This window comes from Sus scrofa, chromosome 8 (genome assembly GCF_054392235.1).
Source record: "Sus scrofa isolate SSC_HxYL_T2T_F1_AM1 chromosome 8, Sscrofa_HxYL_maternal_Yorkshire_Landrace_v2.0, whole genome shotgun sequence".
NCBI lineage: Eukaryota > Metazoa > Chordata > Mammalia > Artiodactyla > Suidae > Sus > Sus scrofa.
Window position 1 is genome coordinate 14,030,174 of NC_139390.1, and position 14,249 is coordinate 14,044,422.

The 14,249-nt window shown below is 37.7% G+C and overlaps 1 pseudogene; it reads right to left on the bottom strand.

Moving 5' to 3' along the window:
• Positions 1 to 2,206: 2,206 nt before the first annotated feature.
• LOC146400333 (putative ATP-dependent RNA helicase DDX10) lies at positions 2,207 to 13,917 on the bottom strand (annotated as a pseudogene).
• Positions 13,918 to 14,249: the final 332 nt, after the last annotated feature.

Here is a 14,249-nt window from a genome sequence, read left to right on the forward strand (position 1 = left end):
TGGTATACATGATATCGATAATGTTAAATTCTCAAATTCAATGGGCATTTTCTATTCTTCCTTAACCTCTATTATGTATTTAATTAGCAACTCCTTCTATCTTGAAATGATGTTTCTTTTGGATTCTATAACATCATTCCCTCCTGCCTCTCTTCGTAGCTCTAAAGACGCCTTTTCTACCTTGCCTATCACCTCCTCTTTCACTACCCATTATGCTCTTTTTACTCCTATGTTTTCCAAAGGGCATCCAATTACATAGTTTCACACTAATCTCACTTGTATAGATTGCTCAAGTCACTTTCATCACATTCACATTAACCTCTGCTGAATCCCTTTACCTGAATATGACTAATCTCTATATATTGACTACGTGCCAATTAAATCTCCACTTAATTCTATACCATTTGAGTTGGTCACCTCTAAGTCATCTCTCAAGAATTTAGCTGTCATATTCACTTTTCTTTTACCTTCAGACACCATGTTCAATTATTTACCAAGTTCTAAATATTTCACATCAAATTAATATATAAAATAAATATATATTTCATATCATGTATATAGCTATATTCATATCTATCTAGCATCTATCTATCATCTATCTATTTATCTATCACTCCTCTGCTTTCATATAAATCTCTCTGTCCTAGTCATGTCCCCAAAGTCTCAAAATTAAATTATTTCATCAAGTCTCTAGCTCATCTCTTTGCTTTTATTCTTTACTCTGGATTTTGCTGTTTCCAGGGTTCCATGAATACAAACCCAACTGTTACACTTCTACTGAAAATTCTATAGTCACCCTACATTTTCTATGTAAAGCTTATCATGCATTGTAAAGTTTGGATCTACTCATGCAGACTTAGTTCCCACTATCTTCCTTTTCACCTTTCATATTCCAGCAGCAATGAATTGCTTTTATTTTTTCTACACCTCAATCCCTTCCCAATATATCACACTGCTTTTGCCTATGTTTATCTTTGCCTACCTAATCCCTTTGTACACATAAACTTTCTCCTACCTACTCCCCCACTCTACCTGGAAAATTTGTATCCTTAATTATCCTTTAAGACTCAGATTAGAGGTCGCTCTTTCCAGTGCCTCTGCTCTGACCCCTCTAGCTGGGTTATGTGTCCCTCTTCTGCATGCCTTTTACTTATTAGATTCTATAGCATGTTTTTTGCCTACCTTTACCATTAGACTGTGATGTCCTTTAGGGCACAGGCTATGTCTCATAAATTGTTGTAACTCCAGCACCTAGCAAAGTTCCTGACACATGGCCAATAAATTTTTATTGCATAGGGAGTCTTCAAGCCATAAAGTGATTCACCGGAGAATTAATGGAGAAGTAACATGGTCTGAGCACTCCTTTGGGAATTAGTACTCTGCGTGATGCTGGCGAGGTCACTTAACCTTTCTGTGCTTCTATTGTCTCAGCTGAAAAGAGACCACCTATATATTAAGGTTTTTTCTAGCTCCATACATCTATGAAATGTGTTCTCTTCATGCTGCATTTACGTTTTTGATTATAGAAATTTAACAACTCCTTTGAGATATTTGCAGACACTACACATGATAATTGCACTGAAGTTAAGAAGCTATCATGAACCAGTCCATTTGCATGGATGAAGTTCCCTAGAAAAGTGCTGTAAGTAAATGTAAATTGAATAAATAATACATTTTGTGACTTCAAAAATATTCTTGAAAACATTATATAAGTGCAATAGCAATACTAAATATATACATGTATGTATGTATTTCTTCAAGAAATTTTACAGATAAAAGCAGAAATATATCATATATATTTCTTTTTAGGACTTTTTCTCACTTCTGTGACCTTGGTCACTTTTTCTTGGCAGTGGACTTAGAAGGTTCTTTCTTCTGTAATGATTTAGTCTCTCTAAGGTCTAACCCAAGCACATTTCATCTTAAAGAAATCAGCATCAAGGAGTTCCCATGTGGCTCAACAGAAATGAATCTGACCAGCATCTCTGAGGACTTAGTTTCCATCCTTCACTCAGCGGGTTAAAGATCCGGCATTGCCTTGAGCTGTGGTGTAGGTCACAGAGGCAGCTTGGATCTGGCATTGCTGAGGCTGTGGTGTAGGCCAGAGGCTACAGCTCTGATTCGACCCCTGACCTGAGAACCTCCATGTGTGTCGGGTACAGCCCTTAAAAAGAAAGAAAAGAAAAGAAATCAGCGTTGAGTCCCTCTACCTCTCATTATCATTTCCATCTAAAAACTTCATTGATGTTTCCTTGATTGTTTGTACCTCGTCAATGTTAGGAACTGATTGGGACTGAGATCTTTTTGCTTTTCTGAGTTTCTCTTCCATTTTTTTCTTCATCTTCCTTCTCTTTTTCTTCTTCATAACTAACACCATTAGCCACTCTATACTTCTCTCACCTTTCTGAAGGATGGACATATTCTCATTGAAGTAGATTCTAAATTCTTCCACTCAATCATTGGTGAAGGATGGAGCCCTTGCCACAATTATTTTTTCATCTTGACTCACTAGCAATTCTTTTTTTCTTTTTTTTTTCTTTTTAGGGCCAGATCTCCTACCCACTGAGAAAGGCTAAGTATCAAACCCACACCCTCATGGATACTAGTCGGATCCGTTTCTACTGCGCCACAATGGGAACTTCCACTATTAATTCTTTAGTGGGTTGTTCCTGCCTTTTCTAAAGAAATCTTACCCATGGTGACACAGCAAGATCAAAAGACAAGGCACATTCAGGCATCCGTAATTTTCCCACATCAAATAAATTTTTACCCTTCATCAGATACTCTGAATGAATGTAGAAGACAAAATATTAATGTGCTCCTTCTTTTGAATCTTTAACTTGGGCTAAAATCAATTCCATTTTTTTATTCTGGACATCTCTAAGATTTTTCTGCATTGATTTTTATTTCCTTCACAGGCTCTTTCTTCTGGAGAAGGTTCTGTGCCATTTCTTTTCCTTCTGAGGAAAGCAAAATTAATAAAGTGTCACCATTCTCTTTGTACCTGAACGTTTTACATGATTCTGAATATACGTGTTGGCATCCTAAGGACAATCAAACCGAAGAACCCAATTCACGGTCAGAAAGACCAGCCCTCTGGCTGTAATATCACCTGCAAAGAGTGTTGAGGATCTCTTGAGGACAAATTCATTATAGACCTCTATTCTCTTCAGTGCTGCTGCCAAACACAGAGGTCAAGGATAGAAATATCAGGAAGACCAATAGCTGGCAGAACCCTCAGTAGACATACTAAACCTCTCTACAACTAAAGGAAAATATACTTTCTTCTTCAGGTGTCTTCTCAAAAAGGAATATATCCCATTTTTTTTAAAACTGCAGTTCACAATCTATGTAATTTTGTTCCAAATAAAATCTAATCAAAATCTACATGCCCTATTTTTTTTGGGGGGGGTATGAATAGTCCAGGGTAAGTGACATGCTAAAATCAAACAATTCTTCATTAAACCAACATTTTTTAAATTACTCAATGAATGCATTACATTTATAGTTGTACAATGATCATCACAATCCAGTTTGATAGGATTTCCATCCCATACCCCCAGTGCATCCCCCCAACCCCGAAACTGTCTCCTTTAGAAACCATAAGTTTTTCAAAGTCTGTGAGTCAGTATCTGTTCTGCAAAGAAGTTCATTTTGTCCCTTTTTCAGATTCCACATGTAAGTGATATTGGTGTCTCATTGTCAGACTGACTTCACTTAGCATGATGATTTCTAGGTCCATCCATGCTGCTATAAATGCCGTTATTTCGTTCCTTTTAATGGCTGAATAATATTCCCTTGTGTATAGGTACCACATCTTTATCCACTCCTCTGTTGATGGACATTTAGGTTGTTTCCATGTCTTGGCTATTGCAAATAGTGCTCCAATGAACAATGGAGTACATGTATCTTTTTGAGTCATGGTTTTCTCTGGATAGAAGCTCAGGAGTGGGATTGCTGGTTCAAATGATAGTTCTATTCTTTGTTTCCTGAGGGATCTCCATACCATTTTTCACAGTGGTTGCACCAATTTACAATCCCACCAACAGTGCACTAGGGTTCCTTTTTCTCCACACCCTCTCCAGCACTTATTGTTTGTAGACGTTTTGATGATGGCCATTCTGGCTGGTGTAAGGTGAGTAAACCTACCCAAAGAGACAAAAGACCTGTACTCTGAAAACTATAAGACACTGATGGAAGAAATCAAATGTGACACAAATAGATGGAAAGACATACCATGCTCTTGGATTGGAAGAGTTAATATTATCAAAATGACTATACTACCTAAGGCAATATACAGAGTCAATGCAATCCCTATCAAATTACCAAGGATGTTTTTCAAAGAACTTGAACAAAATATTTTAAATTGTTTGGAAGCACTAAATGCCCAGAATAGCCAAAGACATCCTGAAAAAGAAAAATGGAGCTGGAGGAATCAGGCTCCCAGACTTCAGACTATACTACAAAGCAACAATCATCAAAACCATATGGTACTGGCACAAAGACAGAAATATAGATCAGTGAAACAGGATAGAAAGCCCAGAATTAAACCCATGCACCTACAGCCAACTAATCTATGACAAAGGAGGCAAGAATATACAATGGAGAAAGGACATCTTGTTCAATAAGTGGTGCTGGGAAAACTGGACAGCCACATGGAAAAGAATAAAATTAGAACACTCCCTAACACCATAAAAATAAAATCCAAATGGATTAAAGACCTAGATATAAGACCAGACACTATAAAATTCTTAGAGGAAAACATAGGCCAAACACTCTCTGACATAAATGACAGCAACATCTTCTCAGATCCACCTCTTAATGACAGTAAAAACAAAAATAAACAAATGGGACCTAATCAAACTGAAAAGTTTCTGCACAGCAAAGGAAACCCTAAACAACATGAAAAGACAACCCATAGAATGGGAGAAAATCTTTGCAAGTGAATTGATTGACAAGGGATTAATCGCCAAAATTTATAAACACCTTCTTCAGCTCCATACGAAAAAACCAAACAACCCCATCCAAAAATGGGCAGAAGATCTAAACAGACAGTTCTCCAAAGAAGTCATACAGATGGCCAAAAACCACAAAATATTCTTTATATTAAAGTCTATTTTGTCTGATATGAGTATTGCTACTCTGGCTTTCTTTTGATCCCCGCTTGCATGGACTATTTTCTTCCATCCTTTCACTTTCAATATCATCTTTGCCTCCAGTTTATTTCCAATGTCTTGCATTATCTTCAGCATCAACAGTCTAAAGTCTTTTTCCTGGAGGCTGAGGATCTCCTGATCACTTATCTGTTTTTCTGGGGTTTTTTCTTTCTCCCTTATCTGAGTTATAGTTCTCTTTCTTTTCATTTTTATAGGTTTTTGGTGTGGTGACATTTTTACAGATGAGAGTTGTAGCCTCTTTTAATTCTGGCATCTTCCCCCCTGTGGCTGAAGTTGGCTCGGGGACCAACTTTTTGAGAATCTACTGAATGCCAAGACATTTACTATATGCAATGGGAAATCCAATCATCAATAACAATTATATCAAAGTTATCTATTTAATTATATTTCTATACTACTAAATACTTAATTTACATGTCTGGGAAGCTTTCTTATTCATCTCTTTTTGTTCCTGGTAGAATATAAGTTCTGAAAATTCACCATTTAAGATTCTGGCCTATATATCCCACCTGTGTCGCCTTAGACAATATATATAATTTCCTTTAACTTAGATTCCTCTTGTATAAGATGGAGAAGCATATTGGAGACCTACTCATAGAGTGAGTCCAGCATATCAAATGAGTTATTACATACAACTTAAAAAATGTATAAAATTAAACAACTTAAAATAACATGTAGTACATAATATGCACCAAAATATTATTGTAATAGATACTAAATATATGGTGGATAGCATGAAGTTGATAAAGCATATAGATAGTAAAAATCTAGAAGAAAAGCCATATATATGAAAGGCCTAACAAAAGGCAAAAAGTTAACATCCCTATGGAGAAGTGAATTGTATTACAAGGACTCAAAGTTGAGATATATTACTGACACATATTCTTTTTAAAAAATGCATTATTGTTCATTAAAAAATTTCAAACATGTGATACATAACAGATACAGTGCTAGGCTAGGTGCTGTAATACAGTGAGAACAAAATATATGGTTCGTGTCATGTTCCTATGGAGTTTTCATTGGAGACATACACTGACAAATTTTTTGCATTTATGGAATATTAAGATGATAAAGTCTGATGTTCTGTAGAAACATAAAAAATCAATCCAAAATAATCTGTGTGGAACATAGGGAGTATGTTGTGAAGGAAGTAATTATTTGGCCAACAACCTAAAAAGTAAGTAGTTATTGAGTGCTGTTGGAGATGGAAATGAGAAGTGGTGAAAGGAATGAAATGCTTTTATTAAAATCACAAAGGTTAGTTGGAGTTCCTGCTGTAGCACAGTTGGTTAAAAATCTAGCTTCAGCCATTCAGGTTGCTGAGGGGGCACAGGTTAGGTCCCTAGCCCAGTGCAGTGGGTTAAAGGGTCTGGCATTGCCATAAATGTGGTGTGGGTCACAGCTGTGGCTCAAATTTAATCCCTTGCCAGGGACTTCATACGCTGCAAGTGTGGCCATTTAAAAAAAAAGAAAAGTATTAGCAAAAAATAACCTGACCCAAGATTTAACCTCTTTCCATGCCACTTCTCAGAGTAGCCTACACTGAACTTATTTTCCACTTTGAAGTCTCCTTTTATAACCAGTGGAGCTTATGCATCCTCCTGGGTTCTGATTACATGGGATCCTCCAGAATATGTTTTGGGGGATTTTCCCCACCGCTGTGTTAGAAAGTTATCATGAATAGTTAATGGAGTAAAATGTTATACGATGATAACAACCTAAATATTTATAACAAAATTTAAAACTTTATTTTCATACGCATGGCCTCACTGAAATGTCAAAGTTACTAGTGACTTGCATATGAATTTTCTCATTTTACAAAGCAGGGAAGTAAAGCTGATGGGCTTGTGCAAAGTTACATAGCTAATGTTGCTATAAATTGTATGACCAAACTAGATCCTGAAAATGAGGCAGTACAGAGACCCATGCAGGAAAGGAGGGAAGGCCCTGACTGAGATCTCAGAGGACTTTCCAAGAAAAGGCAATTGTAGTAAAAGGCCCTAGGTGGGTGGTGCCTGGGCTTCGTGTGTGTGCAGAACAATAAGGAGGTCAATGTGCCTGGAACAGAAGAAAGACAGGAAAGATTAGGGAGAAAACTAACAAGAAGCTAGAATTTATAAGACCTCATAGTCCTTTATAAGAATTGCAGGTGTTAGATTCAGTGAGATGGGCAGTCACTGCAGAGTTTGAAATGAAAGAAAGACAGGATCTGTTTACATCAAGACCCCTGGGCTGCTGTGTTGGGATGAGACTCTGCGGATAAAGACAAACGTAGATACGTCAGTTAAGAGGCATTGAAATAATCAATGATGGCGGGTGTGGCCGATGAATAGGAGGTAATGAGACTGGATCAAATTCTGGATATATCGTTAAGGTTAAGGTGGCAATATTTGAGTTAGAACTAGATGTGAGGTATGAAAGAAAGAGAGGCATCAATGAACACCACATGTTTAAAAGGCGATAGAGCATTTATAATCTTCATTCATTTTCCTGCTAGCCCTGTGGGTATGTGCTTCATGGTTTGTTGTTTTTATTGCTGTTTATCTCTTTATTAGTTGTTTTTCATGAGTGGCTTGAGAAAATAGAATAGAAAGAGTAAGGAGGGTGTGGGAAATTAGTTGGGATTTGGGATTAATTCAAAGAAATTAAAGGAACTCTATTCGTAGTAGAATTGTAGTAAGAATACCTTGTTTTGTTTTGTTTTACTAGAAAAAAGTAATTATTACATGGGCATAAATGGGTTATATTTTCCAAGGAATTTGTCTTGTAAACAAATCAACAAGAGTTGTCTCTAAACAATATTTTTCAAGACATATTAAGAGCTTGAGGTATTAAAACCCTTCTTTGACTTTTTTTTCCTCTTCTCTTTAGGGCCGCATCTGCAGCATATGGAAGTTCCTGGGCTACAGATCAAGTTGGAGCTGTAGCTGCTGGCCTAAGCCACAGCCACAGCAACACCGATCCAAGCTGCATCTGTGACCTATGTTGCAGCTTGTGGCAACACCATATCCTTAGCCCACTGAGTGAGTCTAGGGATTGAACTGCATCCTCATGGATACTACGCCAGGTTCTTAACCTGCTGAGCCACAATGGGAATTCCAAAAATCCTTCTTTGAAATATTATTTATTTCATTTATGAAGAAATCAAATATTGCGTTTACACATCTAAAAGCATGCTTATCAGTCTACACTTTTTTCAAACATGGAAGTCAAGTTGCTTTGAGAGCAAACACCTTTAGGCGAATACTTGGGAAGTGTATTTAAGGAGTAGCAGGCTAGATATTAATGCAGAACAATGACAAGTATGACATAGGTGCTAGACTTCACACTGAGGGGTCATTGCACATGTTATTCACAATGGCTGCCTCAGTAGATGAGCTGACATAACAACCCGCTGCCGATGCCATAAACAATTGCCAATTTCATTTTACAGGAGTTGCATGGGTGAGTTGAACCAGAAAAAGTGATGAGGATGGGTGTAACTGAATATGTATGACTCATTCAGAGCTGGCTTATTAGTCTAGAGACATAGGACAGACTCAACTTTGGAGAGCTCAGGTTCAAACCCCAAACCTGACATTTATTAGCAACATGACCTTGAGCAGACCACTGAACCAGTTTATGCACTTTAAAGAGGAGGAAATTAATGTAGACTTCTACTAGACAATCATGTGAATCGAATGAGACAAGGCATGTGTAAAAATGTTTTAAAGCATCATATAAATATTTGATGTTATTACTGAATAGGCTTTTCCTTTGAAAAAATGGAAAGAAGAGAGTAGGAATGACTTTACAGTTATTGAATACTCTGAGGTTTCAGGAATTACCCACATACACCTCTATTTAAATTAAAAAACAATGACCTATCTATGTATGTATCTAACTACAGATAGATAGATAAATCTATATCCATCATCCATCCAAGAACACTGTTGTGAACTTTGTGCAATGTCATTGTGTATGTTATCATCAAGAACCAAACTTAGGTCAATATTTATGTCCAAGCCTACACAATTCGGTTAAACCAAGTCATCGCCTGTGCATTTTACATGGAGCCACACTGTGTCAGAGATGGAAGAAATTATAGACATCATCTAGTGAAATTGTTTTCAAATATTTAGTTGCAGTGTCCTCTTGGGAAGCTCAATATTTTCTAGAAGTAGAGCTGCTTTTATTAAAGCAGATGTGGGAAGTACAAAGTTGCTTCTCCTCTAGTTGGCTCTCCTCCATGTCTCTATTGGGGTTGCAAGTTCTTTAGGGTTTGAAAAGCCTTAATCTAGCCCATTCTCCTCAGTCTAATGACTGAAAAACAAAGTTTCATGGCATCTAAATGATTTACCCAAGAATGCAAAACTTTTTAATTGCAAGAAAAGAACAAGGAGCCCGGTTCTGCAGAACTTTTTGACCCTATGCCCCCATTGCTTTCTATATTATTCATAGAATATTAATATTTGAAGGATCTTAACAAATGACACTCATATCTTACAATCAACTTCCAAAACAGCCAAGAGATATATAAAGAAGGTTGCCATGTGGAGATAAAAATAGAATTAATATAATTGATGGAACTTCTGGAGAGCACAGCTCACTGTTTGATAACAGATGTTGCTCTCCAGCGTCAGGGCTTCTTCTACACAGAATGAGCCTTTACCAATAAACTTAACTGTGGGGGACAGCAATGGACCAGACTTCAAGCTTCTTGGAAGCCAGACTAGAGCTGAATGGATAGTAAAGTTTGAGCTCGACCTACCTAGTTTCTTCTCCCTAACATACTCTTCCATGAGAGTAAGGGGCCAGCGCAAGTCCAGTGCTATCTTAATATAAGACATTTGTTATAAAATGAAACATCGAGAGAATGGGCTTAGTGACTCCACCTAAATGTACAAAAGGCACAAGTCTGATGAGATCACACATAATAACATACGGTTTTATTTTGTTTAAACTTCTGGTTTTAATTTTTGATATTTTATTGTACTATTAAGACAACATTCCCATGAATATATCTCAATGTCTGAGTACTTATCAAACTAATAAATGTTATATATTTCCTTGTAGCTTTATAATTTATGGATGAAATTATTTCTGGAACTAAAAGTTGTTGTAGTAAGATGTTTTATGAGGAAAAACCAAATGTGGATAAATCTTGAAGTAGCATTTTCCCCTATTACCTTGAAACAGAAGAACAGGATTAATTGTCGTATCTTCAAACAGGAGATATATCCCAAAGGCAGAGTGGAGATTGGAGTCTTAGAATCAGTGAGACCTTGTGCAGTACTAATGATAAAAGAAGCTTGGATGTAAAGAGGGGTTTGAAACACATACCTTCAGGTAATATTAAAGACCTGTTGAAGAAGCCAGGCAAATTCCATGGAAGGAAGCATGCCATATTAAAAAGTCAAGCCAACCTTCTCCAATACTGACAAGAGATGAAAAATGACAAGTATAAATGAATACAATACTCGCAGTCTCAAAGAATATTCCCCAAGAATGACTTTCTCCTTGGTAGATAAATATCACTTTAGCTTCCTCTGGCCCAAACATGGACTCACAAATAATCTCTTACTACCTACAAATGTGACCAGTACAATGAGGAAGGAGGGACACAAAGCTTTGCTAAGGGTTCAAGAATGAGAAAAGGTAAAGAGTTCAAGGAAGTATCAAGATAAGTTTAACTCCTCTTGGCTTCATGATCCGGGCAGGGACCCTCTGGGCTCAGAGACCAGTCTCTACGTCTATATAACCGCATTTGCTGGTGGTTATATAGGTGTACCTGAGAGTCTGCCAAAACCAGTCAAGAGAAGGTCCCTAGAAGTTCTTGATCAAACCCCTGTGGTAGGCAGAACTAGGGTTTTCCAAAGAGATGCATGCCCTAATCCCTAGAATCTGAATATGTCAGGTTACATAGAAATTGGGAGTTAAGTTTGCAAATGTAATGAATTTTACAGCTGACTTAAAGTAGATAATCCTGTATTATCCAGGTGGGCTCAAAGTAACAACAAGAGGATTCTTTTTAAATAGAACAGAGAGGCAGATGAAGAAACCAGAGTCAGAGAGTGATGTTAAAATGCTGTGTTGCTGGTTTGAAGTTGGAGAAAGTGACCATAAACTGAGAATGGCAGCCATCTCTAAGTGCTGGAAAAAGCAAGGACTAGATTATGCCTTAAATCCTTCAGAAGAAATGCAGCCTTGCTGACATCTTGATCTTAGCCCAGTAAGGCCCATTTTGGAGAGTTTACCCTTAGAACAGTTAAGATCATACATTTTGGGGGTTTTAGGCCACAAACTGTGTTAATTTGTTACAGCAGCGAGAGACCACAAGTGAAACCCTCATGTCTTTTCCTGATGATGGATTGACACCAAAAATACCAAACTGCTTTTAAGAAAGAGCTCTCCAGTAGGGGATTCAATTTGTCCTATGGATAGGATCACCATACCAAAACGCAGTGAGATAACCATCTCCTGAAGAAGGTAGAGCCAACACACTAGTGATTCCCACTAATGATTTACCATTTTTCTTCCAGAACTCCTTCAAAACTAGTGACATCCTGAGGCAAAACAACAGTAAAAATGATATCTATTTATTGACTAGGTTTTGGAAATATGACTTTCTTCCCCTCTGGAAAGGAGAGAGGTTCTACTAAGGGAAAAAATACAATTTTCTTTAAATAAGGTGCAAACTTAATACCCCATGAGATTGTAAACTACCCATTGGGGAAATAAATAAATAAATAAATAAATAAATAAATAAATAAAAAAGCAAGGAAACAAGTAACCAAGCAAGACTCTTTGTGTATACCACAGTCCAGATTCATGCTTAATGCATGAGCAAGTATCAACGCCTTGCCTCCTCCATACCATCAACATTCTTATCTCATCCCAGTGTCAATGAACTCCGATTGACTGCCATTCCATTTCTGACTCTCTAGAGTCGAACAAACCTGTCTGGCCTGTAATTCCCATTGTGTCCTTATTGTTGGATTAATTAATTAACATTACGGGCTGGTTGAATTGACTCATAGCTCTTCAAAATTTATAAAGAGGTCTGAGAATGAGTTTTTGCAGACCAGATCCTTTTTAAAGATAGTTCAGGCATAAAGGGCAACCCTGGGGTGAGTTAGTAATATTAGCATGTTCACCATGTTAAATTACTAGGACAATAAAAGACAATTATTCAAGGGAGGAACATACCTGGGGGCACAGTTTTAAGAACAGAATGACTTATCCTAGAATGTATTATATTTAATTGGCAATAAGAGTATATCTTGAGCATCTGATTATCTTAAAAATTTTTTTAAATTGGTATTCATTTTCTTTGTGAAGTATTCTAGGTTAACCTTTCACCAATTTTTTTTTTCCTTTCTCTAGATCTAGGAAATGTAAATAATTTAATCAATGTGCTCAGAGACTTAATTAGTTAAAGTATCTCTAGGACATTGACAACTAAACATACTACAATTAAGAAGGTGAATATACAATAAGGGATATTTTAGGGATATTATTACAAGAAATAAAAGCTGTTTAAAATAAAAAGACTTCTTGGCAGTTGAATACACATGGGTCTCAAATTACCATTTGGTTTGACTAAGTTAAATTTTGCACATAAAATGACTTGGGGGCTGATAGAATGCCCCCCAAGTTCTCATTTACTCTTTCTGGTCCTAGAATGTTTTAGAATTTATAAAGACTCACAGGAAAATACTGTATGGCAAAAGGCAAGTCATGGAGTCTGAGAAAACACAGAGCAACTGGGCTCAAATCTATGCATAATATTGTTGTGGCTTTAACATTTTCATAAAATGAATGCAAGTCAATTATTTTAGATTAAGAGCATTTCTGACTTAGAAGCTGACTGCTGCTTCACTCTCTGTAGGTGTAGGAGCCAAATGATGAGATAAAAGTGAGGTATTCAAATGTTTTAGAAAGAGAGAGACTTATTCCCTGTGCTTTTCTATAACACACGCACAAACCAGTCAAAGATTTCAGTAGCAGAGACCTGTGCTCCTCTTTTCCTTCTGAACTGAGGTTGCAGCTGTCCAACACTGCGTGGTGGCTCACAATCTCCCACAGCAGGATCCAAACAGCTGGGGCTCCAGGGGGAGGAGGCCCGATTTTATCACAGAGATGCCCGTGATTTAGGAAAGGGAGGTGATCTGCAGATATCAGTGGTTACTGAGACCTGGGAATCTGCAAAGACTGAGTCAGCACATGCAAGAACAGTGTGGCTGAAGCAGAGTGAGCACGGATGGCTTTAGTGGGGAAAGTGCAGAGACGCAGCTGTGATCACACTGGACCCTGGAGGCCATTTGAGGGGTTCCACTTTGTACTCTGAGGGGAATGAGAAACCATCAAAAGTCACCAGCAAAGGAGTCACAGGAATTGACCTGATGTTCCAGTTACTCTTTTAAATCTGTCTCCAGGAATCGCTATCTTAAAATTCCCACAATACCTGGTGAAGATATTGCTACTCTTATTACTGCTGTTCAAGCTAGAAAACGGAGGCTCACTCGGCTTCAGCCACCCTGTTCTCCTTGCATGTACTGACTCAGTCCTTACCAGTTTCTTCTCTCTGCCCGAAGTGTGCTTCTCCTGTCGCCTACACACTTTCCTTCCTCATCCTCAGGCCTTTACAGTTTTTCTTTTCACTGATGGCCACTCCCTCTAAGCCCCACAAGGGACCACCTATTTCTAAATTGACATTCCTTTCCGCATTTGCCCCCAAGGCTCTTTGCTTCTGCTGCATGCACCGGAATTAACATTGTTGTACACACAATGTTGGTACGTAATCATCTGCCTCCCTCTCACTAGAATACAAGTTCTATGAGGTTGAGACTTCAGCTGTTTGGGTCACTGCTAGGTCTCTGGCACTTAAACAGTATGTGAGACCCACCCAATATATATTTGTTGAAAAAATGAATTCTAAGTATCAAATTAGTATTAAGATTTAAAACAAGCCCGGGGTTTCCCATTGTGCCTCAGCAGTAATGAACCTGACTTGTATCCATGAGGATGTGGGTTCGATCCCTGGCCCTGCTTAGTGGGTTGAGCATTACTGTGAGCTGTAGTGTATCACAG